We start from the raw sequence: 23,882 nt of genomic DNA, 5'->3' as shown, positions 1-23,882 counted from the left end.
CCAGAGGGCGACAAATCACGAGTTTTAACTTTGGATACACGCAATTTCATAATTATTTCAGATTTGACTTCCCCAAATACACAGGCATACAATAGATCTTGTTCTCCAACGTAAACGGTCCCTAGTAACTAGGGTACATTCGTACATAAATTGAGCATCATGGCTAGAAGTGACTAAATGTTGCCTAATCTTTCTCATCGAGAAATGACACAATTACAGCAACACAAAAAGGAACTCCACCGGACAAAGTTCAGTGCTCACAAGGAGCCTCATTCAACACACACGGTTCCATTCCCATTCATGCAAAGCACGAAAGTGTAAAACTTGGGAACATACTTGAGAGCAAAGATCACATTCAATCTCATTCAAGGCACGGATGTGAATGCAACGGGATGAAATTACTGAAATGATGCCTGCCCTCGAACTGTGATGATGGACTACCCGACTCGCCAATAATATTGGGTTCTGGTGTATTGAAATACAGGAGCTGCTGGATTTGTGTGTTTTCTTACCCCCTCACCATAGTTTGTCAAATGTTTAAACAACTGAACTTATATTCAAGGTTTGTTTCTCTTCATATGTTTTACTGGTTTACATTTGTCTCAGCAACCTGTTGAATGATTCTTCTGCTTTCAAAGCAAAATGACAACAGGATGAATGCACACACTTGAAAATACAATACATGCAATGTTATGCATCATAGTGATGCAACCTCCATTCAGTTTCATACTGCATGTCATTTGAAATCCTTACTGAAATGCACACCTTCTCAAGATTGCGCTTGACTGGCGTGTCAGGCACTCAATTACTGCTGTTTTATCAAGAGAATGTGTTCGTTTTGTAATATATAATTCCGGTCTGGTGTGGCACCCCAGCTAACGCACAACGTTGCCACAATGTTGCCACAACGTGGCGTGTTAGCAGGGACTGTCTGCGGCGCGCTGGTGTGTCCCGGGCTTTAGAGTAGAGAGACAGTTCAACTGTAAGTATGAACGGCAGAAACGGATATTGCCTTCCCTTTAAGTAGAGCGTCAGGGACAGCCTTCCTGGCTTACGGCAATACTAGCCTGAATACGCCCGATCTCGTCTGATCTTGGAAGCTAAGCAGGCTCGTTCCTGGTCAGTACTTGGATGGGAGACCGCCTGGGAATACCAGGTGCTGTAATCTTTTGCATCTTTTACACACCAGAGGGCGACAAATCACGAGTTTTAACTTTGGATACACGCAATTTCATCATTATTTCAGATTTGACTTCCCCAAATACACAGTCATACAATAGATCTTGTTCTCCAACGTAAACGGTCCCTAGTAACTAGGGTACATTCGTAAATAAATTGAGCATCATGGCTAGAAGTGACTAAATGTTGCCTAATCTTTCTCATCGAGAAATGACACAATTACAGCAACACAAAAAGGAACTCCACTGGACAATGTTCAGTGCTCACAAGGAGCCTCATTCAACACACACGGTTCCATTCCCATTCATGCAAAGCACGAAAGTGTAAAACTTGGGAACATACTTGAGAGCAAAGATCACATTCAATCTCATTCAAGGCACGGATGTGAATGCAACGGGATGAAATTACTGAAATGATGCCTGCCCTCGAACTGTGATGATGGACTACCCGACTCGCCAATAATATTGGGTTCTGGTGTATTGAAATACAGGAGCTGCTGGATTTGTGTGTTTTCTTACCCCCTCACCATAGTTTGTCAAATGTTTAAACAACTGAACTTATATTCAAGGTTTGTTTCTCTTCATATGTTTTACTGGTTTACATTTGTCTCAGCAACCTGTTGAATGATTCTTCTGCTTTCAAAACAAAATGACAACAGGATGAATGCACACACTTGAAAATACAATACATGCAATGTTATGCATCATAGTGATGCAACCTCCTTTCAGTTTCATACTGCATGTCAATTGAAATCCTTACTGAAATGCACACCTTCTCAAAATTGCGCTTGACTGGCGTGTCAGGCACTCAATTACAGCTGTTTTATCAAGACAATGTGTTCGTTTTGTAATACATAGTTCCGGTCTGGTGTGGCACCCCAGCTAACGCACAACGTTGCCACAATGTTGCCACAACGTGACGTGTTAGCAGGGACTGTCTGCGGCGCGCTGGTGTGTCCCGGGCTTTAGAGTAGAGAGACAGTTCAACTGTAAGTATGAACGGCAGAAACGGATATTGCCTTCCCTTTAAGTAGAGCGTCAGGGACAACCTCCCTGGCTTACGGCCATACTAGCCTGAATACGCCCGATCTCGTCCGATCTCGGAAGCCAAGCAGGCTCGGGCCTGGTCAGTACTTGGATGGGAGACCGCCTGGGAATACCAGGTGCTGTAAGCTTTTGCATCTTTTACACACCAGAGGGCGACAAATCACGAGTTTTAACTTTGGATACACGCAATTTCATCATTATTTCAGATTTGACTTCCCCAAATACACAGGCATACAATAGATCTTGTTCTCCAACGTAAACGGTCCCTAGTAACTAGGGTACATTCGTAAATAAATTGAGCATCATGGCTAGAAGTGACTAAATGTTGCCTAATCTTTCTCATCGAGAAATGACACAATTACAGCAACACAAAAAGGAACTCCACCGGACAAAGTTCAGTGCTCACAAGGAGCCTCATTCAACACACACGGTTCCATTCCCATTCATGCAAAGCACGAAAGTGTAAAACTTGGGAACATACTTGAGAGCAAAGATCACATTCAATCTCATTCAAGGCACGGATGTGAATGCAACGGGATGAAATTACTGAAATGATGCCTGCCCTCGAACTGTGATGATGGACTACCCGACTCGCCAATAATATTGGGTTCTGGTGTATTGAAATACAGGAGCTGCTGAATTTGTGTGTTTTCTTACCCCCTCACCATAGTTTGTCAAATGTTTAAACAACTGAACTTATATTCAAGGTTTGTTTCTCTTCATATGTTTTACTGGTTTACATTTGTCTCAGCAACCTGTTGAATGATTCTTCTGCTTTCAAAACAAAATGACAACAGGATGAATGCACACACTTGAAAATACAATACATGCAATGTTATGCATCATAGTGATGCAACCTCCTTTCAGTTTCATACTGCATGTCAATTGAAATCCTTTCTGAAATGCACACCTTCTCAAGATTGCGCTTGACTGGCGTGTCAGGCACTCAATTACAGCTGTTTTATCAAGACAATGTGTTCGTTTTGTAAAATATAGTTCCGGTCTGGTGTGGCACCCCAGCTAACGCACAACGTTGCCACAACGTTTCGTGTTAGCAGGGACTGTCTGCGGCGCGCTGGTGTGTCCCGGACTTTAGAGTAGAGAGACAGTTCAACTGCAAGTATGAGCGGCAGAAACGGATATTGCCTTCCCTTTAAGTAGAGCGTCAGGGATAGCCTCCCTGGCTTACGGCCATACTAGCCTGAATACGCCCGATCTCGTCCGATCTCGGAAGCTAAGCAGGCTCGGGCCTGATCAGTACTTGGATGGGAGACCGCCTGGGAATACCAGGTGCTGTAAGCTTTTGCATCTTTTACACACCAGAGGGCGACAAATCACGAGTTTTAACTTTGGATACACGCAATTTCATCATTATTTCAGATTTGACTTCCCCAAATACACAGGCATACAATAGATCTTGTTCTCCAACGTAAACGGTCCCTAGTAACTAGGGTACATTCGTAAATAAATTGAGCATCATGGCTAGAATTGACTAAATGTTGCCTAATCTTTCTCATCGAGAAATGACACAATTACAGCAACACAAAAAGGAACTCCACTGGTCAAAGTTCAGTGCTCACAAGGAGCCTCATTCAACACACACGGTTCCATTCCCATTCATGCAAAGCACGAAAGTGTAAAACTTGGGAACATACTTGAGAGCAAAGATCACATTCAATCTCATTCAAGGCACGGATGTGAATGCAACGGGATGAAATTACTGAAATGATGCCTGCCCTCGAACTGTGATGATGGACTACCCGACTCGCCATTAATATTGGGTTCTGGTGTATTGAAATACAGGAGCTGCTGGATTTGTGTGTTTTCTTACCCCCTCACCATAGTTTGTCAAATGTTTAAACAACTGAACTTATATTCAAGGTTTGTTTCTCTTCATATGTTTTACTGGTTTATATTTGTCTCAGCAACCTGTTGAATGATTCGTCTGCTTTCAAAACAAAATAACAACAGGATGAATGCACACACTTGAAAATACAATACATGCAATGTTATGCATCATAGTGATGCAACCTCCTTTCAGTTTCACACTGCATGTCAATTGAAATCCTTACTGAAATGCACACGTTCTCAAGATTGCGCTTGACTGGCGTGTCAGGCACTCAATTACAGCTGTATTATCAAGACAATGTGTTCGTTTTGTAAAATATAGTTCCGGTCTGGTGTGGCACCCCAGCTAACGCACAACGTTGCCACAACGTTGCATGTTAGCAGGGACTGTCTGCGGCGCGCTGGTGTGTCCCGGGCTTTAGAGTAGAGAGATAGTTCAACTGTAAGTATGAACGGCAGAAACGGATATTGCCTTCCCTTTAAGTAGAGCGTCAGGGACAGCCTCCCTGGCTTACGGCCATACTAGCCTGAATACGCCCGATCTCGTCCGATCTCGGAAGCTAAGCAGGCTCGGGCCTGGTCAGTACTTGAATGGGAGACCGCCTGGGAATACCAGGTGCTGTAAGCTTTTGCACCTTTAACACAACAGAGGGCGACAAATCACGAGATTTAACTTTGGATACACGCAATTTCATCATTATTTCAGATTTTACTTCCCCAAATACACAGGCATACAATAGATCTTGTTCTCCAACGTCAACGGTCCCTAGTAACTAGTGTACATTCATAAATAAATTGAGCATCATGGCTAGAAGTGACTAAATGTTGCCTAATCTTTCTCATCAAGAAATGACAAAATTACAGCAACACAAAAAGGAACTCCACTGGACAAAGTTCAGTGCTCACAAGGAGCCTCATTCAACACACACGGTTCCATTCCCATTCATGCAAACCACGAAAGTGTAAAACTTGGGAATATACTTGAGAGTAAAGATCACATTCAATCTCATTCAAGGCACGGATGTGAATGCAACGGGATGAAATTACTGAAATGATGCCTGCCCTCGAACTGTGATGATGGACTACCCGACTCGCCAATAAAATTGGGTTCTGGTGTATTGAAATACAGAAGCTGCTGGTTGTGTGTTTTCTTACCCCCTCACCATAGTTTGTCAAATGTTTAAACAACTGAACTTATATTCAAGGTTTGTTTCTCTTCATATGTTTTACTGGTTTACAATTGTCTCAGCAACCTGTTGAATGATTCTTCTGCTTTTTAAACAAAATGACAACAGGATGAATGCACACACTTGAAAATACAATACATGCAATGTTATGCATCATAGTGATGCAACCTCCTTTCAGTTTCATACTGCATGTCAATTGAAATCCTTACTGAAATGCACACCTTCTCAAGATTGCGCTTGACTGGCGTGTCAGGCACTCAATTACAGCTGTTTTATCAAGACAATGTGTTCGTTTTGTAAAATATAGTTCCGGTCTGGTGTGGCACCCCAGCTAACGCACAATGTTGCCACAACGTGGCATGTTAGCAGGGACTGTCTGCGGCGCGCTGGTGTGTCCCGGACTTTAGAGTAGAGAGACAGTTCAACTGCAAGTATGAGCGGCAGAAACGGATATTGCCTTCCCTTTAAGTAGTGCGTCAGGGACAGCCTCCCTGGCTTACGGCCATACTAGCCTGAATACGTCCGATCTCGGAAGCTAAGCAGGCTCGGGCCTGGTCAGTACTTGGATGGGAGACCACCTGGGAATACCAGGTGCTGTAAGCTTTTGCATCTTTTACACACCAGAGGGCGACAAATCACGAGTTTTAACTTTGGATACACGCAATTTCATCATTATTTCAGATTTGACTTCCCCAAATACACAGGCATACAATAGATCTTGTTCTCCAACGTAAACGGTCCCTAGTAAACAGCGTACATTCGTAAATAAATTGAGCATCATGGCTAGAAGTGACTAAATGTTGCCTAATCTTTCTCATCAAGAAATGACACAATTACAGCAACACAAAAAGGAACTCCACCGGACAAAGTTCAGTGCTCACAAGGAGCATCATTCAACACACACGGTTCCATTCCCATTCATGCAAAGCACGAAAGTGTAAAACTTGGGTACATACTTGAGAGCAAAGATCACATTCAATCTCATTCAAGGCACGCATGTGAATGCAACGGGATGAAATTACTGAAATGATGCCTGCCCTCGAACTGTGATGATGGATTACCTGACTCGCCAATAATATTGGGTTCTGGTGTATTGAAATACAGGAGCTGCTGGATTTGTGTGTTTTCTTACCCCCTCACCATAGTTTGTCAAATGTTTAAACAACTGAACTTATATTCAAGGTTTGTTTCTCTTCATATGTTTTACTGGTTTACATTTGTCTCAGCAACCTGTTGAATGATTCTTCTGCTTTCAAAACAAAATGACAACAGGATGAATGCACACACTTGAAAATACAATACATGCAATGTTATGCATCAAAGTGATGCAACCTCCTTTCAGTTTCATACTGCATGTCAATTGAAATCCTTACTGAAATGCACACCTTCTCAAGATTGCGCTTGACTGGCGTGTCAGGCACTCAATTACAGCTGTTTTATCAAGACAATGTGTTCGTTTTGTAAAATATAGTTCCGGTCTGGTGTGGCACCCCAGCTAACGCACAATGTTGCCACAACGTGGCGTGTTAGCAGGGACTGTCTGCGGCGCGCTGCTGTGTCCCGGGCTTTAGAGTAGAGAGACAGTTCAACTGCAAGTATGAACAGCAGAAACGGATATTTCCTTCCCTTTAAGTAGAGCGTCAGGGACAGCCTCCCTGACTTACGGCCATACTATCCTGAATATGCCCGATCTCGTCCGATCTCGGAAGCCAAGCAGGCTCGGGCCTGGTCAGTACTTGGATGGGAGACCGCCTGGGAATACCAGGTGCTGTAAGCTCTTGCACCTTTTACACACCAGAGGGCGACAAATCACGAGTTTTAACTTTGGATACACACAATTTCATCATTATTTCAGATTTTACTTCCCCAAATACACAGGCATTAAATAGATCTTGTTCTCCAACGTAAACGGTCCCTAGTAACTAGCGTACATTCGTAAATAAATTGAGCATCATGGCTAGAAGTGACTAAATGTTGCCTAATCTTTCTCATCAAGATATGACACAATTACAGCAACACAAAAAGGAACTCCACCGGACAAAGTTCAGTGCTCACAAGGAGCCTCATTCAACACACACGGTTCCATTTTCATTCATGCAAAGCACGAAAGTGTAAAACTTGGGAGCATACTTGAGAACAAAGATCACATTCAATCTCATTCAAGGCACGGATGTGAATGCAATGGGATGAAATTACTGAAATGATGCCTGCCCTCGAACTGTGATGATGGATTACCTGACTCGCCAATAATATTGGGTTCTGGTGTATTGAAATACAGGAGCTGCTGGATTTGTGTGTTTTCTTACCCCCTCACTATAGTTTGTCAAATGTTTAAACAACTGAACTTATATTCAAGGTTTGTTTCTCTTCATATGTTTTACTGGTTTACATTTGTCTCAGCAACCTGTTGAATGATTCCTATGCTTTCAAAACAAAATGACAACAGGATGAATGCACACACTTGAAAATACAATACATGCAATGTTATGCATCATAGTGATGCAACCTCCTTTCAGTTTCATACTGCATATCAATTGAAATCCTTACTGAAATGCACACCTTCTCAAGATTGCGCTTGACTGGCGTGTCAGGCACTCAATTACAGCTGTATTATCAAGACAATGTGTTCGTTTTGTAAAATATAGTTCCGGTCTGGTGTGGCACCCCAGCTAACGCACAACGTTGCCACAACGTTTCGTGTTAGCAGGGACTGTCTGCGGCGCGCTGGTGTGTCCCGGACTTTAGAGTAGAGAGACAGTTCAACTGCAAGTATGAGCGGCAGAAACGGATATTGCCTTCCCTTTAAGTAGAGCGTCAGGGACAGCCTCCCTGGCTTACGGCCATACTAGCCTGAATACGCCCGATCTCGTCCGATCTCGGAAGCCAAGCAGGCTCGGGTCTGGTCAGTACTTGGATGGGAGACCGCCTGGGAATACCAGGTGCTGTAAGCTTCTGCACCTTTTACACACCAGAGGGCGACAAATCACGAGTTTTAACTTTGGATACACACAATTTCATAATTATTTCAGATTTTACTTCCCCAAATACACAGGCATACAATAGATCTTGTTCTCCAACGTAAACGGTCCCTAGTAACTAGGGTACATTCGTAAATAAATTGAGCATCATGGCTAGAAGTGACTAAATGTTGCCTAATCTTTCTCATCGAGAAATGACACAATTACATCAACACAAAAAGGAACTCCACCGGACAAAGTTCAGTGCTCACAAGGAGTCTCATTCAACACACACGGTTCCATTCCCATTCATGCAAAGCACGAAAGTGTAAAACTTTGGAACGTACTTGAGAGCAAAGATCACATTCAATCTCATTCAAGGCACGGATGTGAATGCAATGGGATGAAATTACTGAAATGATGCCTGCCCTCGAACTGTGATGATGGATTACCTGACTCGCCAATAATATTGGGTTCTGGTGTATTGAAATACAGGAGCTGCTGGATTTGTGTGTTTTCTTACCCCCTCACTATAGTTTGTCAAATGTTTAAACAACTGAACTTATATTCAAGGTTTGTTTCTCTTCATATGTTTTACTGGTTTACATTTGTCTCAGCAACCTGTTGAATGATTCCTATGCTTTCAAAACAAAATGACAACAGGATGAATGCACACACTTGAAAATACAATACATGCAATGTTATGCATCATAGTGATGCAACCTCCTTTCAGTTTCATACTGCATATCAATTGAAATCCTTACTGAAATGCACACCTTCTCAAGATTGCGCTTGACTGGCGTGTCAGGCACTCAATTACAGCTGTATTATCAAGACAATGTGTTCGTTTTGTAAAATATAGTTCCGGTCTGGTGTGGCACCCCAGCTAACGCACAACGTTGCCACAACGTTTCGTGTTAGCAGGGACTGTCTGCGGCGCGCTGGTGTGTCCCGGACTTTAGAGTAGAGAGACAGTTCAACTGCAAGTATGAGCGGCAGAAACGGATATTGCCTTCCCTTTAAGTAGAGCGTCAGGGACAGCCTCCCTGGCTTACGGCCATACTAGCCTGAATACGCCCGATCTCGTCCGATCTCGGAAGCCAAGCAGGCTCGGGTCTGGTCAGTACTTGGATGGGAGACCGCCTGGGAATACCAGGTGCTGTAAGCTTCTGCACCTTTTACACACCAGAGGGCGACAAATCACGAGTTTTAACTTTGGATACACACAATTTCATAATTATTTCAGATTTTACTTCCCCAAATACACAGGCATACAATAGATCTTGTTCTCCAACGTAAACGGTCCCTAGTAACTAGGGTACATTCGTAAATAAATTGAGCATCATGGCTAGAAGTGACTAAATGTTGCCTAATCTTTCTCATCGAGAAATGACACAATTACATCAACACAAAAAGGAACTCCACCGGACAAAGTTCAGTGCTCACAAGGAGTCTCATTCAACACACACGGTTCCATTCCCATTCATGCAAAGCACGAAAGTGTAAAACTTTGGAACGTACTTGAGAGCAAAGATCACATTCAATCTCATTCAAGGCACGGATGTGAATGCAACGGGATGAAATTACTGAAATGATGCCTGCCCTCGAACTGTGATGATGGACTACCCGACTCGCCAATAATATTGGGTTCTGGTGTATTGAAATACAGGAGCTGCTGGATTTGTGTGTTTTCTTACCCCCTCACCATAGTTTGTCAAATGTTTAAACAACTGAACTTATATTCAAGGTTTGTTTCTCTTCATATGTTTTACTGGTTTACATTTGTCTCAGCAACCTGTTGAATGATTCTTCTGCTTTCAAAACAAAATGACAACAGGATGAATGCACACACTTGAAAATACAATACATGCAATGTTATGCATCATAGTGATGCAACCTCCTTTCAGTTTCATACTGCATGTCAATTGAAATCCTTACTGAAATGCACACCTTCTCAAGATTGCGCTTGACTGGCGTGTCAGGCACTCAATTACAGCTGTTTTATCAAGACAATGTGTTCGTTTTGTAAAATATAGTTCCGGTCTGGTGTGGCACCCCAGCTAACGCACAACGTTGCCACAACGTTGCCACAACGTGGCGTGTTAGCAGGGACTGTCTGCGGCGCGCTGGTGTGTCCCGGGCTTTAGAGTAGAGAGACAGTTCAACTGTAAGTATGAACGGCAGAAACGGATATTGCCTTCCCTTTAAGTAGAGCGTCAGGGACAGCCTCCCTGGCTTACGGCCATACTAGCCTGAATACGCCCGATCTCGACCGATCTCGGAAGCCAGGCAGGCTCGGGCCTGGTCAGTACTTGGATGGGAGACCACCTGGGAATACCAGGTGCTTTAAGCTTTTGCACCTTTTACACACCAGAGGGCGACAAATCACGAGTCTTAACTTTGGATACACACAATTTCATCATTATTTCAGATTTTACTTCCCCAAATACACAGGCATACAATAGATCTTGTTCTCCAACGTAAACGGTCCCTAGTAACTAGGGTACATTCGTAAATTAATTGAGCATCATGGCTAGAAGTGACTCAATGTTGCCTAATCTTTCTCATCAAGAAATGACACAATTACAGCAACACAAAAAGGAACTCCACCGCACAAAGTTCAGTGCTCACAAGGAGACTCATTCAACACACACGGTTCCATTCCCATTCATGCAAAGCACGAAAGTGTAAAACTTGGGAACATACTTGAGAGCAAAGATCACATTCAATCTCATTCAAGGCACGGATGTGAATGCAACGGGATGAAATTACTGAAATGATGCCTGCCCTCGAACTGTGATGATGGACTACCCGACTCGCCAATAATATTGGGTTCTGGTGTATTGAAATACAGGAGCTGCTGGATTTGTGTGTTTTCTTACTCCCTCACCATAGTTTGTCAAATGTTTAAACAACTGAACTTATATTCAAGGTTTGTTTCTCTTCATATATTTTACTGGTTTACATTTGTCTCAGCAACCTGTTGAATGATTCTTCTGCTTTCAAAACAAAATGACAACAGGATGAATGCACACACTTGAAAATACAATACATGCAATGTTATGCATCATAGTGATGCAACCTCCTTTCAGTTTCATACTGCATGTCAATTGAAATCCTTACTGAAATGCACACCTTCTCAAGATTGCGCTTGACTGGCGTGTCAGGCACTCAATTACAGCTGTTTTATCAAGACAATGTGTTCGTTTTGTAAAATATAGTTCCGGTCTGCAGTGGCACCCCAGCTAACGCACAACGTTGCCACAACGTGGCGTGTTGGCAGGGACTGTCTGCGGCGCGCTGGTGTGGCCCGGGCTTTAGAGTAGAGAGACAGTTCAACTGTAAGTATGAACGGCAGAAACGGATATTGCCTTCCCTTTAAGTAGAGCGTCAGGGACAGCCTCCCTGGCTTACGGCCATACTAGCCTGAATACGCCCGATCTCGTCCGATCTTGGAAGCCAAGCAGGCTCAGGCCTGGTCGGTAGTTGGATGGTTGATCGCCTGAGAATACCAGGTGCTGTAAGCTTTTGCACCTTTTACACACCAGAGGGCGACAAATCACGAGTTTTAACTTTGGATACACGCAATTTCATCATTATTTCAGATTTTACTTCCCCAAATACACAGGCATACAATAGATCTTCTTCTCCAACGTAAACGGTCCCTAGTAACTAGGGTACATTCGTCAATAAATTGAGCATCATGGCTAGAAGTGACTAAATGTTGCCTAATCTTTCTCATCAAGAAATGACACAATTACAGCAACACAAAAAGGAACTCCACCGGACAAAGTTCAGTGCTCACAAGGAGCATCATTCAACACACACGGTTCCATTCCCATTCATGCAAAGCACGAAAGTGTAAAACTTGGGAACATACTTGAGAGCAAAGATCACATTCAATCTCATTCAAGGCACGGATGTGAATGCAACGGGATGAAATTACTGAAATGATGCCTGCCCTCGAACTGTGATGATGGACTACCCGACTTGCCAATAATATTGGGTTCTGGTGTATTGAAATACAGGAGCTGCTGGATTTGTGTGTTTTCTTACCCCCTCACCATAGTTTGTCAAATGTTTAAACAACTGAACTTATATTCAAGGTTTGTTTCTCTTCATATGTTTTACTGGTTTACATTTGTCTCAGCAACCTGTTGAATGATTCTTCTGCTTTCAAAACAAAATGACAACAGGATGAATGCACACACTTGAAAATACAATACATGCAATGTTATGCATCATAGTGATGCAACCTCCCTTCAGTTTCATACTGCATGTCAATTGAAATCCTTACTGAAATGCACACCTTCTCAAGATTGCGCTTGACTGGCGTGTCAGGCACTCAATTACAGCTGTTTTATCAAGACAATGTGTTCGTTTTGTAAAATATAGTTCCGGTCTGGTGTGGCACCCCAGCTAACACACAACGTTGCCACAACGTGGCGTGTTAGCAGGGACTGTCTGCGGCGCGCTGGTGTGTCCTGGGCTTTAGAGTAGAGAGACAGTTCAACTGTAAGTATGAACGGCAGAAACGGATATTGCCTTCCCTTTAAGTAGAGCGTCGTGGACAGCCTACCTGGCTTACGGCCATACTAGCCTGAATACGCCCGATCTCGTCCGATCTCGGAAGCCAAGCAGGCTCGGGCCTGGTCAGTACTTGGATGGGAGACCGCCTGGGAATACCAGGTGCTGTAAGCTTTTGCACCTTTTACACACCAGAGGGCGACAAATCACGAGTTTTAACTTTGGATACACACAATTTCATCGTTATTTCAGATTTTACTTCCCCAAATACACAGGCATACAATAGATCTTGTTCTCCAACGTAAACGGTCCCTAGTAACTAGGGTACATTCGTAACTAAATTGAGCATCATGGCTAGAAGTGACTAAATGTTGCCTAATCTTTCTCATCAAGAAATGACACAATTACAGCAACACAAAAAGGAACTCCACCGGACAAAGTTCAGTGCTCACAAGGAGCCTCATTCAACACACACGGTTCCATTCCCATTCATGCAAAGCACGAAAGTGTAAAACTTGGGAACATACTTGAGAGCAAAGATCACATTCAATCTCATTCAAGGCACGGATGTGAATGCAACGGGATGAAATTACTGAAATGATGCCTGCCCTCGAACTGTGATGATGGACTACCCGACTCGCCAATAATATTGGCTTCTGGTGTATTGAAATACAGGAGCTGCTGGATTTGTGTCATTTCTTACCCCCTCACCATAGTTTGTCAAATGTTTAAACAACTGAACTTATATTCAAGGTTTGTTTCTCTTCATATGTTTTACTGGTTTACATTTGTCTCAGCAACCTGTTGAATGATTCTTCTGCTTTCAAAACAAAATGACAACAGGATGAATGCACACACTTGAAAATACAATACATGCAATGTTATGCATCATAGTGATGCAACCTCCTTTCATTTTCATACTGCATGTCAATTGAAATCCTTACTGAAATGCACACCTTCTCAAGATTGCGCTTGACTGGCGTGTCAGGCACTCAATTACAGCTGTTTTATCAAGACAATGTGTTTTTTTTTGTAAAATATAGTTCCGGTCTGGTGTGGCACCCCAGCTAACGCACAACGTTGCCACAACGTGGCGTGTTAGCAGGGACTGTCTGCGGCGCGCTGGTGTGTCCCCGGCATGAGTGTAGAGAGACAGTTCAACTGTAAGTATGAGCGGCAGAAACGGATATTGCCTTCCCTTTAAGTAGAGCGTCAGGGACAGCCTCCCTGGCTTACTGCCATACTAGCCTGAATACGCCCGATCTCGTCCGATCTCGGAAGCCAAGCAGGCTCGGGCCTGGTCAGTACTTGGATGGGAGACCGCCTGGGAATACCAGGTGCTGTAAGCTTTTGCATCTTTTACACACCAGAGGGCGACAAATCACGAGTTTTAACTTTGGATACACGCAATTTCATCATTATTTCAGATTTGACTTCCCCAAATACACAGGCATACAATAGATCTTGTTCTCCAACGTAAACGGTCCCTAGTAACTAGGGTACATTCGTAAATAAATTGAGCATCATGGCTAGAAGTGACTAAATGTTGCCTAATCTTTCTCATCGAGAAATGACACAATTACAGCAACACAAAAAGGAACTCCACCGGACAAAGTTCAGTGCTCACAAGGAGCCTCATTCAAAACACACGGTTCCATTCCCATTCATGCAAAGCACGAAAGTGTAAAACTTGGGAACATACTTGAGAGCAAAGATCACATTCAATCTCATTCAAGGCACGGATGTGAATGCAACGGGATGAAATTACTGAAATGATGCCTGCCCTCGAACTGTGATGATGGACTACCCGACTCGCCAATAATATTGGGTTCTGGTGTATTGAAATACAGGAGCTGCTGGATTTGTGTGTTTTCTTACCCCCTCACCATAGTTTGTCAAATGTTTAAACAACTGAACTTATATTCAAGGTTTGTTTCTCTTCATATGTTTTACTGGTTAACATTTGTCTCAGCAACCTGTTGAATGATTCTTCTGCTTTCAAAACAAAATGACAACAGGATGAATGCACACACTTGAAAATACAATACATGCAATGTTATGCATCATAGTGATGCAACCTCCTTTCAGTTTCATACTGCATGTCAATTGAAATCCTTACTGAAATGCACACCTTCTCAAGATTGCGCTTGACTGGCGTGTCAGGCACTCAATTACAGCTGTTTTATCAAGACAATGTGTTCGTTTTGTAATATATAGTTCCGGTCTGGTGTGGCACCCCAGCTAACGCACAACGTTGCCACAACGCTGCCACAACGTGGCGTGTTAGCAGGGACTGTCTGCGGCGCGCTGGTGTGTCCAGGGCTTTAGAGTAGAGAGACAGTTCAACTGTAAGTATGAACGGCAGAAACGGATATTGCCTTCCCTTTAAGTAGAGCGTCAGGGACAGTCTCCCTGGCTTACGGCCATACTAGCCTGAATACGCCCGATCTCGTCTGATCTCGGAAGCTAAGCAGGCTCGGGCCTGGTCAGTACTTGGATGGGAGACCGCCTGGGAATACCAGGTGCTGTAAGCTTTTGCATCTTTTACACACCAGAGGGCGACAAATCACGAGTTTTAACTTTGGATACACGCAATTTCATCATTATTTCAGATTTGACTTCCCCAAATACTCAGGCATACAATAGATCTTGTTCTCCAATGTAAACGGTCCCTAGTAACTAGGGTACATTCGTAAATAAATTGAGCATCATGGCTAGAAGTGACTAAATGTTGCCTAATCTTTCTCATCGAGAAATGACACAATTACAGCAACACAAAAAGGAACTCCACCGGACAAAATTCAGTGCTCACAAGGAGCCTCATTCAACACACACGGTTCCATTCCCATTCATGCAAAGCACGAAAGTGTAAAACTTGGGAACATACTTGAGAGCAAAGATCACATTCAATCTCATTCAAGGCACGGATGTGAATGCAACGGGATGAAATTACTGAAATGATGCCTGCCCTCGAACTGTGATGATGGACTACCCGACTCGCCAATAATATTGGGTTCTGGTGTATTGAAATACAGGAGCTGCTGGATTTGTGTGTTTTCTTACCCCCTCACCATAGTTTGTCAAATGTTTAAACAACTGAACTTATATTCGAGGTTTGTTTCTCTTCATATGTTTTACTGGTTTACATTTGTCTCAGCAACCTGTTGAATGATTCTTCTGCTTTCAAAACAAAATGACAACAGGATGAATGCACACACTTGTAAATACAATACATGCAATGTTATGCATCATAGTGATGCAACCTCCTTTCAGTTTCATACTGCATGTCAATTGAAATCCTTACTGAAATGCACACCTTCTCAAGATTGCGCTTGACTGGCGTGTCAGGCACTCAATTACAGCTGTTTTATCAAGACAATGTGTTCGTTTTGTAATATATAGTTCCGGTCTGGTGTGGCACCCCAGCTAACGCACAACGTTGCCACAATGTTGCCACAACGTGGCGTGTTAGCAGGGACTGTCTGCGGCGTGCTGGTGTGTCCCGGGCTTTAGAGTAGAGAGACAGTTCAACTGTAAGTATGAACGGCAGAAACGGATATTGCCTTCCCTTTAAGTAGAGCGTCAGGGACAGCATTCCTGGCTTACGGCCATACTAGCCTGAATACGCCCGATCTCGGAAGCTAAGCAGGCTCGGGCCTGGTCAGTACTTGGATGGGAGACCGCCTGGGAATACCAGGTGCTGTAAGCTTTTGCATCTTTTACACACCAGAGGGCGACAAATCACGAGTTTTAACTTTGGATACACGCAATTTCATCATTATTTCAGATTTGACTTCCCCAAATACACAGGCATACAATAGATCTTGTTCTCCAACGTAAACGGTCCCTAGTAACTAGGGTACATTCGTAAATAAATTGAGCATCATGGCTAGAAGTGACTAAATGTTGCCTAATCTTTCTCATCGAGAAATGACACAATTACAGCAACACAAAAAGGAACTCCACCGGACAAAGTTCAGTGCTCACAAGGAGCCTCATTCAACACACACGGTTCCATTCCCATTCATGCAAAGCACGAAAGTGTAAAACTTGGGAACATACTTGAGAGCAAAGATCACATTCAATCTCATTCAAGGCACGGATGTGAATGCAACGGGATGAAATTACTGAAATGATGCCTGCCCTCGAACTGTGATGTTGGACTACCCGACTCGCCAATAATATTGGGTTCTGGTGTATTGAAATACAGGAGCAGCTGGATTTGTGTGTTTTCTTACCCCCTCACCATAGTTTGTCAAATGTTTAAACAACTGAACTTATATTCAAGGTTTGTTTCTCTTCATATGTTTTACTGGTTTACATTTGTCTCAGCAACCTGTTGAATGATTCTTCTGCTTTCAAAACAAAATGACAACAGGATGAATGCACACACTTGAAAATACAATACATGCAATGTTATGCATCATAGTGATGCAACCTCCTTTCAGTTTCATACTGCATGTCAATTGAAATCCTTACTGAAATGCACACCTTCTCAAGATTGCGCTTGACTGGCGTGTCAGGCACTCAATTACAGCTGTATTATCAAGACAATGTGTTCGTTTTGTAATATATAGTTCCGGTCTGGTGTGGCACCCCAGCTAACGCACAACGTTGCCACAACGTTTCGTGTTAGCAGGGACTGTCTGCGGCGCGCTGGTGTGTCCCGGACTTTAGAGTAGAGAGACAGTTCAACTGCAAGTATGAGCGGCAGAAACGGATATTGCCTTCCCTTTAAGTAGAGCGTCAGGGACAGCCTCCCTGGCTTACGGCCATGCTAGCCTGAATACGCCCGATCTCGTCCGATCTCGGAAGCTAAGCAGGCTTGGGCCTCGTCAGTACTTGGATGGGAGACCGCCTGGGAATACCAGTTGCTGTAAGCTTTTGCACCTTTTACAAACCAGAGGGCGACAAATCACGAGTTTTAACTTTGGATACACGCAATTTCATCATTATTTCAGATTTTACATCCCCAAGTACACAGGCATACAATAGATCTTGTTCTCCAACGTAAACGGTCCCTAGTAACTAGGGTACATTCGTCAATAAATTGAGCATCATGGCTAGAAGTGACTAAATGTTGCCTAATCTTTCTCATCAAGAAATGACACAATTACAGCAACAAAAAAGGAACTCCACCGGACAAAGTTCAGTGCTCACAAGGAGCATCATTCAACACACACGGTTCCATTCCCATTCATGCAAAGCACGAAAGTGTAAAACTTGGGAACGTACTTGAGAGTAATGATAACATTCAATCTCATTCAAGGCACGGATGTGAATGCAACGGGATGAAATTACTGAAATGATGCCTGCCCTCGAACTGTGATGATGGACTACCCGACTCGCCAATAATATTGGGTTCTGGTGTATTGAAATACAGGAGCTGCTGGATTTGTGTGTTTTCTTACCCCCTCACCATAGTTTGTCAAATGTTTAAACAACTGAACTTATATTCAAGGTTTGTTTCTCTTCATATGTTTTACTGGTTTACATTTGTCTCAGCAACCTGTTGAATGATTCTTCTGCTTTCAAAACAAAATGACAACAGGATGAATGCACACACTTGAAAATACAATACATGCAATGTTATGCATCATAGTGATGCAACCTCCTTTCAGTTTCATACTGCATGTCAATTGAAATCCTTACTGAAATGCACACCTTCTCAAGATTGCGCTTGACTGGCGTGTCAGGCACTCAATTACAGCTGTATTATCAAGACAATGTGTTCGTTTTGTAATATATAGTTCCGGTCTGGTGTGGCACCCCAGCTAACGCACAACGTTGCCACAACGTTTCGTGTTAGCAGGGACTGTCTGCGGCGCGCTGGTGTGTCCCGGACTTTAGAGTAGAGAGACAGTTCAACTGCAAGTATGAGCGGCAGAAACGGATATTGCCTTCCCTTTAAGAAGAGCGTCAGGGACAGCCTCCCTGGCTTACGGCCATACTAACCTGAATACGCCTGATCTCGTCCGATCTCGGAAGCTAAGCAGGCTCGGGCCTGGTCAGTACTTGGATGTGAGACCGCCTGGGAATACCAGGTGCTGTAAGCTTTTGCATCTTTTACACACCAGAGGGCGACAAATCACGAGTTTTAACTTTGGATACACGCAATTTCATCATTATTTCAGATTTGACTTCCCCAAATACACAGGCATACAATAGATCTTGTTCTCCAACGTAAACGGTCCCTAGTAACTAGGGTACATTCGTAAATAAATTGAGCATCATGGCTAGAAGTGACTAAATGTTGCCTAATCTTTCTCATCGAGAAATGACACAATTACAGCAACAAAAAAGGAACTCCACCGGACAAAGTTCAGTGCTCACAAGGAGCATCATTCAACACACACGGTTCCATTCCCATTCATGCAAAGCACGAAAGTGTAAAACTTGGGAACGTACTTGAGAGTAATGATAACATTCAATCTCATTCAAGGCACGGATGTGAATGCAACGGGATGAAATTACTGAAATGATGCCTGCCCTCGAACTGTGATGATGGACTACCCGACTCGCCAATAATATTGGGTTCTGGTGTATTGAAATACAGGAGCTGTTGGATTTGTGTGTTTTCTTACCCCCTCACCATAGTTTGTCAAATGTTTAAACAACTGAACTTATATTCAAGGTTTGTTTCTCTTCATATGTTTTACTGGTTTACATTTGTCTCAGCAACCTGTTGAATGATTCTTCTGCTTTCAAAACAAAATGACAACAGGATGAATGCACACACTTGAAAATACAATACATGCAATGTTATGCATCATAGTGATGCAACCTCCTTTCAGTTTCATACTGCATGTCAATTGAAATCCTTACTGAAATGCACACCTTCTCAAGATTGCGCTTGACTGGCGTGTCAGGCACTCAATTACAGCTGTTTTATCAAGCCAATGTGTTCGTTTTGTAAAATATAGTTCCGGTCTGGTGTGGCACCCCAGCTAACGCACAACGTTGCCACAACGTTGCCACAACGTGGCGTGTTAGCAGGGACTGTCTGCGGCGCGCTGGTGTGTCCCGGGCTTTAGAGTAGAGAGACAGTTCAACTGTAAGTATGAACGGCAGAAACGGATATTGCCTTCCCTTTAAGTAGAGCGTCAGGGACAGCCTCACTGGCTTGCGGCCATACTAGCCTGAATACGCCCGATCTCGTCCGATCTCGGAAGCTAAGCAGGCTCGGGCCTGGTCAGTACTTGCATGGGAGACCGCCTGGGAATACCAGGTGCTGTAAGCTTTTGCATCTTTTACACACCAGAGGGCGACAAATCACGAGTTTTAACTTTGGATACACGCAATTTCATCATTATTTCAGATTTTACTTCCCCAAATACACAGGCATACAATAGATCTTGTTCTCCAACGTAAACGGTCCCTAGTAACTAGGGTACATTCGTAAATAAATTGAGCATCATGGCTAGAAGTGACTAAATGTTGCCTAATCTTTCTCATCGAGAAATGACACAATTACAGCAACACAAAAAGGAACTCCACCGGACAAAGTTCAGTGCTCACAAGGAGCCTCATTCAACACACACGGTTCCATTCCCATTCATGCAAAGCACGAAAGTGTAAAACTTGGGAACATACTTGAGAGCAAAGATCACATTCAATCTCATTCAAGGCACGGATGTGAATGCAACGGGATGAAATTACTGAAATGATGCCTGCCCTCGAACTGTGATGATGGACTACCCGACTCGCCAATAATATTGGGTTCTGGTGTATTGAAATACAGGAGCTGCGGGATTTGTGTGTTTTCTTACCCCCTCACCATAGTTTGTCAAATGTTTAAACAACTGAACTTATATTCAAGGTTTGTTTCTCTTCATATGTTTTACTGGTTTACATTTGTCTCAGCAACCTGTTGAATGATTCTTCTGCTTTCAAAACAAAATGACAACAGGATGAATGCACACACTTGAAAATACAATACATGCAATGTTATGCATCATAGTGATGCAACCTCCTTTCAGTTTCATACTGCATGTCAATTGAAATCCTTACTGAAATGCACACCTTCTCAAGATTGCGCTTGACTGGCGTGTCAGGCACTCAATTACAGCTGTTTTATCAAGACAATGTGTTCGTTTTGTAATATATAGTTCCGGTCTGGTGTGGCACCCCAGCTAACGCACAACGTTGCCACAATGTTGCCACAACGTGGCGTGTTAGCAGGGACTGTCTGCGGTGCGCTGCTGTGTCCCGGGCTTTAGAGTAGAGAGACAGTTCAACTGTAAGTATGAACGGCAGAAACGGATATTGCCTTCCCTTTAAGTAGAGCATCAGGGACAGCCTCCCTGGCTTACGGCCATACTAGCCTGAATACGCCCGATCTCGTCCGATCTCGGAAGCCAAGCAGGCTCGGGCCTGGTCGGTACTTGGATGGGAGACCGCCTGGGAATACCAGGTGCTGTAAGCTTTTGCACCTTTTACACACCAGAGGGCGACAAATCACGAGTTTTAACTTTTGATACACACAATTTCATCATTATTTCAGATTTGACTTCCCCAAATACACAGGCATACAATAGATCTTGTTCTCCAACGTAAACGGTCCCTAGTAACTAGGGTACATTCGTAAATAAATTGAGCATCATGGCTAGAAGTGACTAAATGTTGCCTAATCTTTCTCATCAAGAAATGACACAATTACAGCAACACAAAAAGGAACTCCACCGGACAAAGTTCAGTGCTCACAAGGAGCCTCATTCAACACACACGGTTCCATTCCCATTCATGCAAAGCACTAAAGTGTAAAACTTGGGAACATACTTGAGAGCAAAGATCACATTCAATCTCATTCAAGGCACGGATGTGAATGCAACGGGATGAAATTACTGAAATGATGCCTGCCCTCGAACTGTGATGATGGACTACCCGACTCACCAATAATATTGGCTTCTGGTGTATTGAAGTACAGGAGCTGCTGGATTTGTGTGTTTTCTTACCCCCTCACCATAGTTTGTCAAATGTTTAAACAACTGAACTTATATTCAAGGTTTGTTTCTCTTCATATGTTTTACTGGTTTACATTTGTCTCAGCAACCTGTTGAATGATTCTTCTGCTTTCAAAACAAAATGACAACAGGATGAATGCACACACTTGAAAATACAATACATGCAATGTTATGCATCATAGTGATGCAACCTCCTTTCAGTTTCATACTGCATGTCAATTGAAATCCTTACTGAAATGTACACCTTCTCAAGATTGCGCTTGACTGGCGTGTCAGGCACTCAATTACAGCTGTTTTATCAAGACAATGTGTTCGTTTTGTAAAATATAGTTCCGGTCTGGTGTGGCACCCCAGCTAACGCACAACGTTGCCACAACGTTGCCACAACGTGGCGTGTTAGCAGGGACTGTCTGCGGCGCGCTGGTGTGTCCCGGGCTTTAGAGTAGAGAGACAGTTCAACTGTAAGTATGATCGGCAGAAACGGATATTGCCTTCCCTTTAAGTAGAGCGTCAGGGACAGCCTCCCTGGCTTACGGCCATACTAGCCTGAATACGCCCGATCTCGACCGATCTCGGAAGCCAGGCAGGCTCGGGCCTGGTCAGTACTTGGATGGGAGACCGCCTGGGAATACCAGGTGCTGTAAGCTTTTGCACCTTTTACACACCAGAGGGCGACAAATCACGAGTTTTAACTTTGGATACACACAATTTCATCATTATTTCAGATTTTACTTCCCCAAATACACAGGCATACAATAGATCTTGTTCTCCAACGTAAACGGTCCCTAGTAACTAGGGTACATTCGTAAATTAATTGAGCATCATGGCTAGAAGTGACTCAATGTTGCCTAATCTTTCTCATCAAGAAATGACACAATTACAGCAACACAAAAAGGAACTCCACCGCACAAAGTTCAGTGCTCACAAGGAGACTCATTCAACACACACGGTTCCATTCCCATTCATGCAAAGCACGAAAGTGTAAAACTTGGGAACATACTTGAGAGCAAAGATCACATTCAATCTCATTCAAGGCACGGATGTGAATGCAACGGGATGAAATTACTGAAATGATGCCTGCCCTCGAACTGTGATGATGGACTACCCGACTCGCCAATAATATTGGGTTCTGGTGTATTGAAATACAGGAGCTGCTGGATTTGTGTGTTTTCTTACCCCCTCACCATAGTTTGTCAAATGTTTAAACAACTGAACTTATATTCAAGGTTTGTTTCTCTTCATATGTTTTACTGGTTTACATTTGTCTCAGAAACCTGTTGAATGATTCTTCTGCTTTCAAAACAAAATGACAACAGGATGAATGCACACACTTGAAAATACAATACATGCAATGTTATGCATCATAGTGATGCAACCTCCTTTCAGTTTCATACTGCATGTCAATTGAAATCCTTACTGAAATGCACACCTTCTCAAGATTGCGCTTGACTGGCGTGTCAGGCTCTCGATTACAGCTGTTTTATCAAGACAATGTGTTCGTTTTGTAAAATATAGTTCCGGTCTGGTGTGGCACCCCAGCTAACGCACAACGTTGCCACAACGTGGCGTGTTAGCAGGGACTGTCTGCGGCGCGCTGGTGTGTCCCGGGCTTTAGAGTAGAGAGACAGTTCAACTGTAAGTATGAACGGCAGAAACGGATATTGCCTTCCCTTTAAGTAGAGCGTCAGGAACAGCCTCCCTGGCTTATGGCCATACTAGCCTGAATACGCCCGATCTCGTCCGATCTCGGAAGCCAAGCAGGCTCGGGCCTGGTCAGTACTTGGATGGGAGACCGCCTGGGAATACCAGGTGCTGTAAGCTTTTGCACACCAGAGGGCGACAAATCACGAGTTTTAACTTTGGATACACGCAATTTCATCATTATTTCAGATTTGACTTCCCCAAATACACAGGCATACAATAGATCTTGTTCTCCAACGTAAACGGTCCCTAGTAACTAGGGTACATTCGTAAATAAATTGAGCATCATGGCTAGAAGTGACTAAATGTTGCCTAATCTTTCTCATCGAGAAATGACACAATTACAGCAACACAAAAAGGAACTCCACCGGACAAAGTTCAGTGCTCACAAGGAGCCTCATTCAACACACACGGTTCCATTCCCATTCATGCAAAGCACGAAAGTGTAAAACTTGGGAACATACTTGAGAGCAA

The 23,882-nt window shown here is 43.4% G+C and overlaps 17 non-coding genes and 3 pseudogenes across 17 annotated transcripts; all 20 read left to right on the top strand.

The window, feature by feature from the left end:
• Positions 1-1,049: 1,049 nt before the first annotated feature.
• LOC136735478 (uncharacterized) lies at positions 1,050-1,168 on the top strand (annotated as a pseudogene).
• Positions 1,169-2,234: 1,066 nt separating this feature from the next.
• LOC136735836 (5S ribosomal RNA) lies at positions 2,235-2,353 on the top strand. The gene has a single exon (XR_010811362.1). It is a non-coding gene; the product is annotated as a 5S ribosomal RNA (ribosomal RNA).
• Positions 2,354-3,408: 1,055 nt separating this feature from the next.
• LOC136735737 (5S ribosomal RNA) lies at positions 3,409-3,527 on the top strand. The gene has a single exon (XR_010811267.1). It is a non-coding gene; the product is annotated as a 5S ribosomal RNA (ribosomal RNA).
• A 1,055-nt stretch (positions 3,528-4,582) lies between these two features.
• LOC136735774 (5S ribosomal RNA) lies at positions 4,583-4,701 on the top strand. Its single transcript, XR_010811303.1, has one exon. It is a non-coding gene; the product is annotated as a 5S ribosomal RNA (ribosomal RNA).
• A 1,053-nt stretch (positions 4,702-5,754) lies between these two features.
• On the top strand, positions 5,755-5,863 carry LOC136735495 (uncharacterized; annotated as a pseudogene).
• Positions 5,864-6,918: 1,055 nt separating this feature from the next.
• LOC136735398 (5S ribosomal RNA) lies at positions 6,919-7,037 on the top strand. Its single transcript, XR_010811007.1, has one exon. It is a non-coding gene; the product is annotated as a 5S ribosomal RNA (ribosomal RNA).
• A 1,055-nt stretch (positions 7,038-8,092) lies between these two features.
• LOC136735195 (5S ribosomal RNA) lies at positions 8,093-8,211 on the top strand. Its single transcript, XR_010810816.1, has one exon. It is a non-coding gene; the product is annotated as a 5S ribosomal RNA (ribosomal RNA).
• A 1,055-nt stretch (positions 8,212-9,266) lies between these two features.
• On the top strand, positions 9,267-9,385 carry LOC136735194 (5S ribosomal RNA). The gene has a single exon (XR_010810815.1). It is a non-coding gene; the product is annotated as a 5S ribosomal RNA (ribosomal RNA).
• A 1,066-nt stretch (positions 9,386-10,451) lies between these two features.
• Positions 10,452-10,570, top strand: LOC136735446 (5S ribosomal RNA). The gene has a single exon (XR_010811048.1). It is a non-coding gene; the product is annotated as a 5S ribosomal RNA (ribosomal RNA).
• A 1,055-nt stretch (positions 10,571-11,625) lies between these two features.
• On the top strand, positions 11,626-11,744 carry LOC136735466 (5S ribosomal RNA). Its single transcript, XR_010811051.1, has one exon. It is a non-coding gene; the product is annotated as a 5S ribosomal RNA (ribosomal RNA).
• Positions 11,745-12,799: 1,055 nt separating this feature from the next.
• LOC136735835 (5S ribosomal RNA) lies at positions 12,800-12,918 on the top strand. Its single transcript, XR_010811361.1, has one exon. It is a non-coding gene; the product is annotated as a 5S ribosomal RNA (ribosomal RNA).
• Positions 12,919-13,974: 1,056 nt separating this feature from the next.
• Positions 13,975-14,093, top strand: LOC136735197 (5S ribosomal RNA). The gene has a single exon (XR_010810817.1). It is a non-coding gene; the product is annotated as a 5S ribosomal RNA (ribosomal RNA).
• A 1,066-nt stretch (positions 14,094-15,159) lies between these two features.
• On the top strand, positions 15,160-15,278 carry LOC136735729 (5S ribosomal RNA). The gene has a single exon (XR_010811260.1). It is a non-coding gene; the product is annotated as a 5S ribosomal RNA (ribosomal RNA).
• A 1,066-nt stretch (positions 15,279-16,344) lies between these two features.
• Positions 16,345-16,453, top strand: LOC136735462 (uncharacterized; annotated as a pseudogene).
• A 1,055-nt stretch (positions 16,454-17,508) lies between these two features.
• On the top strand, positions 17,509-17,627 carry LOC136735414 (5S ribosomal RNA). The gene has a single exon (XR_010811023.1). It is a non-coding gene; the product is annotated as a 5S ribosomal RNA (ribosomal RNA).
• Positions 17,628-18,681: 1,054 nt separating this feature from the next.
• LOC136735403 (5S ribosomal RNA) lies at positions 18,682-18,800 on the top strand. Its single transcript, XR_010811012.1, has one exon. It is a non-coding gene; the product is annotated as a 5S ribosomal RNA (ribosomal RNA).
• A 1,065-nt stretch (positions 18,801-19,865) lies between these two features.
• Positions 19,866-19,984, top strand: LOC136735124 (5S ribosomal RNA). Its single transcript, XR_010810747.1, has one exon. It is a non-coding gene; the product is annotated as a 5S ribosomal RNA (ribosomal RNA).
• A 1,066-nt stretch (positions 19,985-21,050) lies between these two features.
• LOC136735138 (5S ribosomal RNA) lies at positions 21,051-21,169 on the top strand. The gene has a single exon (XR_010810761.1). It is a non-coding gene; the product is annotated as a 5S ribosomal RNA (ribosomal RNA).
• Positions 21,170-22,235: 1,066 nt separating this feature from the next.
• LOC136735380 (5S ribosomal RNA) lies at positions 22,236-22,354 on the top strand. The gene has a single exon (XR_010810991.1). It is a non-coding gene; the product is annotated as a 5S ribosomal RNA (ribosomal RNA).
• Positions 22,355-23,409: 1,055 nt separating this feature from the next.
• LOC136735985 (5S ribosomal RNA) lies at positions 23,410-23,528 on the top strand. Its single transcript, XR_010811512.1, has one exon. It is a non-coding gene; the product is annotated as a 5S ribosomal RNA (ribosomal RNA).
• The last annotated feature ends 354 nt before the right edge of the window (positions 23,529-23,882 follow it).

This window comes from Amia ocellicauda, unplaced genomic scaffold (genome assembly GCF_036373705.1).
Source record: "Amia ocellicauda isolate fAmiCal2 unplaced genomic scaffold, fAmiCal2.hap1 HAP1_SCAFFOLD_41, whole genome shotgun sequence".
Lineage (NCBI taxonomy): Eukaryota > Metazoa > Chordata > Actinopteri > Amiiformes > Amiidae > Amia > Amia ocellicauda.
Note: the sequence above shows the minus strand (reverse complement) of the source record. Positions and strands in the feature narration are given on the sequence as shown.